Source organism: Schistocerca gregaria, chromosome X, assembly GCF_023897955.1.
Source record: "Schistocerca gregaria isolate iqSchGreg1 chromosome X, iqSchGreg1.2, whole genome shotgun sequence".
Lineage (NCBI taxonomy): Eukaryota > Metazoa > Arthropoda > Insecta > Orthoptera > Acrididae > Schistocerca > Schistocerca gregaria.
The window spans coordinates 666,221,736-666,228,005 of record NC_064931.1 but is presented as its reverse complement, the minus strand read 5'-3'; the positions used below and the strand labels follow the sequence as shown (position 1 = coordinate 666,228,005).

The 6,270-nt window shown below is 42.3% G+C and overlaps 1 non-coding gene across 1 annotated transcript; it reads left to right on the top strand.

Annotated features, from left to right (window-relative positions):
* The first annotated feature begins 1,230 nt into the window (after positions 1-1,230).
* Trnas-cga (transfer RNA serine (anticodon CGA)) lies at positions 1,231-1,305 on the top strand. The gene has a single exon. It is a non-coding gene; the product is annotated as a tRNA-Ser (tRNA).
* The last annotated feature ends 4,965 nt before the right edge of the window (positions 1,306-6,270 follow it).

Below are 6,270 nucleotides of genomic sequence, written 5' to 3'. Positions count from 1 at the left end.
GATGCATTCGACTGTAACTGTGGCCTGATGTTGGACGACATGGAAATGTGAGGGCAGGCATATTCTCCGTCGAGGTTGTGGTTGGGTACACCTGACCACCACAAGGAACGATCACCCTACTGTGCACCAAGCCCGTTGTAACCCTACCACATCTACGCCTGCTTTCTGAAAACAATTAATGGACACCCTGCAACATTCTGTGTAATCCCATGCCATTGGTTAGTGTGCTTTCCACCACTATTAAATCTCCGGACCGAGCAGCGGCACGCTCCATTACGCGCTGCCGAGAAATGCATCGTTGGCCGCACGTCTCCGTGCGTGGCCCGCTGCTATCATCGCTTCAAAACACAGCGATAGCCACCTGTAACACTAAGCGATTCGCTGTCCAGAATATACAGAAACCCCATCCAGCGGGTCTATTAACTATGGAGCCTTATTTAACAACGCTCCAGACAGTTCGCATCGTGCTATGTTTCTACTCCACAACTCGGAACTGTTACGCTGCGGTGGGCCTGCTGTTTGATGTTGATTCGGCTGCGCTCTGGACTTGGAATCCGAATGCTACACTGGAATTTGGACTTCAACGTTCACTGAGCTTAGTAGGCCAACAGACTTGAGATTTCCGCCGGAATTCTGCAATTCACTTCCACTTCCTGGACATTCGTATAACCACCACCAGTTATAAATTTTTCGTAAACTGAAACTTCCTGGCAGATTAAAACTGTGTGCCCGACCGAGACTCGAACTCGGGACCTTTGCCTTTCGCGAGCAAATGCTCTACCAACTGAGCTACCGAAGCACGACTCACGCCCGGTACTCACAGCTTTACTTCTGCCAGTATCCGTCTCCTACCTTCCAAACTTTACAGAAGCTCTTCTGGCAAACATGCAGAACTAGCACTCCTGAAAGAAAGGATACTGTGGAGACATGGCTTAGCCACAGCCTGTGGCTAAGCCATTTGCCCGCGAAAGGCAAAGGTCCCGAGTTCGAGTCTCGGTCGGGCACACAGTTTTAATCTGCCAGGAAGTTTCATATCAGCGCACACTCCGCTGCAGAGTGAAAATCTCATTCTGGAAACATCCCCCAGGCTGTGGCTAAGCCATGTCTCCACAGTATCCTTTCTTTCAGGAGTGCTAGTTCTGCATGTTTGCCAGAAGAGCTTCTGTAAAGTTTGGAAGGTAGGAGACGGATACTGGCAGAAGTAAAGCTGTGAGTACCGGGCGTGAGTCGTGCTTCGGTAGCTCAGTTGGTAGAGCATTTGCCCGCGAAAGGCAAAGGTCCCGAGTTCGAGTCTCGGTCGGGCACACAGTTTTAATCTGCCAGGAAGTTTCATATCAGCGCACACTCCGCTGCAGAGTGAAAATCTCATTCTGGTTTTCGTAAACTGTTCATCTACAACTTGATGCTTGGCAACAGAATTATTTTTATCAGTTTTGTGTCAATAAACAGAAAACGGTGATATATTTATTGTGTTATCCCTAGTTATAACATAATAAAAATGGCGATGAGCCATCTACATTCGAAGCTCCACTCAAGCAACTTATTCATCAGCAGGACGAAAACCAGAAGCTGTTACTGAACACTCTCCAACCACTTCTTCAAAGCATACTGCAGACGCAAGTAATACAGCAAGTGCCGGCTTTTCCTAACTCTGAAGAGGCTTTAAAGGGTTGGGAAACCTACGAATCAAGATTACTGAAAGCATTTCCACGCATTCAAGGTAACTGACGCCAGCCTCATGAAACTTAGTTTTTGTCACGGGTCAAAACCTGAGATTTATCGGCTACTGTGTAAATTGGCCCCCTTATCTAAGGATTCAGAGTTCACCTTTTCAAATATTCGTTCGTTGCTGACTATATATTACCAGCGGCATACCCATGTTATTTCCTCCCAGGTAACATTTTACCATTTTTTTTTTACTTATTCTGGGTGTTAACTGTAATTTATAAAGATAATCCATGTACCGAAACTGTTTTGTCACACTAATGTAACCTAATCCGTTATTTTTATCAGGTTCGTGACCGGCGCTTTCATATATAGGATGTAGAAAGAGTACATCAGCACACGATGCTAAGACTGGAAAATTAATTACAGCATCTCTTGACCGTCCAAGGAAAGGTTAGTTGGGTGTTTACTGAGTTTGTGTAAGGATATATAATTATTGAATGAATCTGTTGCTCTTATGACTTATACGGTAAGAGAATGGCAATTAATATATTTGTTATAGGTGCAGTACCATCGCTCTAGAGAACCTCCTGAGGAACGAAGACAACGTTTTGAAAACGCTTACATCAATTCTGCTCTAAAGGAAAGTTTGACTAGTCATGAAGAACATATGAATTCAATATAATTCTCTTCTCTTAACGACCTGTATGATGAAATTAATACTTGTGATTTGAGTGAGTGGGTCCGTGTTTAAAAAATGAATAGTGTATATTTACTTTTAATTAATGACGTGCCATTTCTCAAAGTTCTGTGTCATGTCAGTTACAGCAAACTTAAGCCTCACTGTTCACGTAAATGGTCTGCAGATTGGTCAAATAGAGAACTTCAAGTCTCCAGTAACTGTAAGTAATTCGACACAGTAAACCAATATGCACAGTATTGTGAACTTAAAATTTGGGAAGAGAGAAGATCAGAATACTACTGAGAGTATCGATTTTATAGTAACTGTTCTGAATAATTTATATGAAAAGTTGCCAGATAAGCAAGAAATTAACACGTTTTTGAAAGAACATGTTTCATTGCTAAAACATAAAAACAATAGGACGAGATATTCATGGGATATATTAGTTGAATGGTCATTAGTTCATTCCATTTCTTTTTCACCGTTATGAGTTTTTAAGAAAGAGTGAAATAATAATGACGCCTAGCCCTGTTACTCTGACTGCAATCGGTGGCGGATTTTCTAGTAACCATGTTCTTGAACAAGTTTCTGCACATTTTCTGGGATACATAGCTAAGAAAGTGTTATTTTTAACTGAACAAGACTGAGCAGTTCTCCTTTTCATGGACTAAATCCATTTAAAGTCACAAATGAATTGGAGAGGGGGAGAATGTTGTGGGTTAGGCCTATAATGATGGGGCATATGCATCTACACCCTATGTAGTTGTGGTGCGTAGTTTGTACACACAGTACACTGACGTAGCTCATATTTTGTCCATGAAAGTCATGCAAGCCCCTGCTCTTTCACATTCCTTAAAGATATTGTATTGAACTTAAGAGCATAGGGTTTGCAGTCGTTGGTATTGTGTCTGCTGATAATGCCATTAATAAGAAAGCTATCATACTTCAGCGATCCATGTGAACTTAAAATTAAATACCTACACCCTTCTCCAGCTGCTGGATGCCTTTATATTTTCTGTTTGATAGCATATGCACGTACTGAAATGTATACGTAACAATTGCCTATGACCGAAAAAAGAGATTATAAAGTTTCCAGATTTTGGCAATGATGCTAATGGTGGTTTCGCATCTTTCAGTAGTTTCAAATCTCCTCATTCGCTTGAAAACGTAAATTTATTAAATCTCCCAACAAACTGTGTCTTAAATCACTATATCCATCAGCCATAGAAAGGCAGAATGTAAAACTTGCTCTTCATATTTTTGATCGTATAACAGCTATTTCTGTCAAAGAATTACGTTCTAGAAACCATATTGAATACTGGAATGATACTGAAAATTTCATTCAGATAACCTGCAAGCGGTGGACTGCAGTTAATGAAACTTCCTGGCAGATTAAAACTGTGTGCCGGACCGAGACTCAAACTCGGGACCTTTGCCTTTCGCAGTCAAGTGTCCTACCAACTGAGCTACCCAAGCACGACTCACGCCCCGTCCTCACAGCTTTACTTCTGCCAGTACCTCGCCTCCTACCTTCAAAATTTACAGAAGCTCCCGCAGGCTGTGACTAAGACACGTCTCCGCCATATCCTTTCTTTGAGGAGTGCTAGTTCTGCAAGGTTCGCAGGAGAGCTTCTGTAAAGTTTGGAATGTAGGAGGCGAGGTACTGGCAGAAGTAAAGGTGTGAGGAAGGGGCGTGAGTCGTGCTTGGGTAGCTCAGTGGGTAGACCACTTGCCCGCGACAGGCAAAGGTCCCGAGTTCGAGTCTCGGTCCGGCACACACTTTTAATCTGCCAGGAAATTTCATATCAGCGCACACTCCGCTGCAGAGTGAAAATCTCATTCTGAAAACATCCCGCAGGCTGTGGCTAAGCCATGTCTCCGCAATATCCTTTCTTTCAGGAGTGCTAGTTCTGCAAGGTTCAGAGGAGAGCTTCTGTAAAGTTTGGATGGTAGGAGGCAAGGTACTGGCAGAAGTAAAGGTGTGAGGACGGGGCGTGAGATGTGCTTGGGTAGCTCAGTTGGTAGAGCACTTGCCCGCGACAGACAATGGTCCCGAATTAGAGTCTCGGGCCGGCAACAGTTTTAATTTGCCAGGAAGTTTCATATCAGCGCACACTCTGCTGCAGAGTGAAAATCTCATTCTGACTGCAGTTAATGTTTGAATTTCGTTAAAAGGAAAGGCCATAGGTTATTAAACGGGTTCAAGATCCAGTAACCAGGAATTCTAAACACATACAAGAGTTCCTCCATCAGTTTGCAAATTGGTTAATAATGGTAAATTCTGACGGTAGGCCTATAACTGGTCTTAGCAGACAAACTCACTTAGCTCTTAGACGTAGCTTTCTTGCCTCGGTGAATCTGGCTGGATACTGTATCGATGAGAAAGGGAGATAGTACTTACTACCAGGTAAGGTTCAAACTGATGAGCTCGAAAGCAGATTTGGGAAGTACCGTCAGTTGAGTGGTGGCATTTAGCATGCCTCAATCAGACGTATTTTTGAGATGGTAAATAAATTCAGAATACAAAACTATGTGTCATTAATATTAAAATCACAAAAATCAATGATGTTATTTCCAAGGATTATATTTTGTCTCATAAATCAGATATAAATTACCTTTCACAAGCGGCATTTAAAGAAGAGTTAAATTTAGTAGTAGATGATGCTGACATAAAGGACTTAAATGACGATTTGAGGCCTGTACTTCATTACATAAGTGGCTACAGCTCATATCGAATCATTAAGAAAAAATGTAATTATTGCAATACGTATCTAACAGCAGATGATGAGGATGTGAAAGATGTCCAAAATTATTTAACAGCTGTTATCAGTAGTCAGGAGGTTGTAAGATTTGTAGCATTTGTATACGAGAGTTGTTCAAAAAATTCCGGAACTTTGTCAACAAATTTTTCTACGCTTACCTTTTACTTCTTGTGCATGCTGTCCTTCGAAATAACCTCCTCCACGATTGATACACCGCTCCCAACGCCGTTTTCACTTCCGGAAGCAGTCTTGGTACGCCTCCTGCTGGATTGCGTGAGGCGCCGTCTACGAATTTTCTATTATCTCGTCTATCGTTGCAAATCGTCCTTTCAACGGGGTTTCCAACTGTGGAAATAAAAAGAAGTCCGCAGGGGCCAGGTCTGTAGTGTACGGAGGATGAAGCAGCACAGTGCTATCGTTTTATGTGCAATAGTCACTCACCAACACGGATGCACGTGCGAATGTGTTATCGTGTTGGAAGACCCATGAATTGTTTTGCCACATTTCAGGCCGTTTCCATCTCACATTTTCTCGCGGGTGTCGCAACACGTCCCAATAATACCAGCGATTAACAGTTTGTCCCTGTGACACGAATTCATGATGAACTAATCCTTCAAAGTCAAAGAAAACTATCAGTATGGCTTTGACAATTGACTTGACCCATTGTGAAGATTGAACCTCGGTTTTAACATAACCGTAGACCCCTCGTCTCATCACCAGTTATGATTCTCTTAAGGAACATATCGTTCTGATTTGCGCGATCCAATAGCTCTTCACAGAATACGGGGCAAAGGTCTTTATGGTCTTGACTCATGACTGAAATTATAAATTTTATAAATTTTTGTGTTAGCAGAAGAGCCAACACCGTGTTACCAGTGGAGGCCGAAATGTACGCGTTTTAGCACACGCGGGCTGGCGTGAAGAGGGAAGAACTATACTGACGTGAGGTCTGGAACATGACGAGGAATGAGAATTCAGAAAGCGGACGTAATTAGTTTGATACTTAACTATAATCCATTAATGATAAAAGTCGCTCTTGACTGTACATGATTCAAAATATTATCTGTTCAGAATGCATTCTTGAAGTAATTATAGTAACTGAATATGGCGCCTTGCTAGGCAATAGCAAAAGACGTAGCGGAAGGCTATGCTAAACTGTCG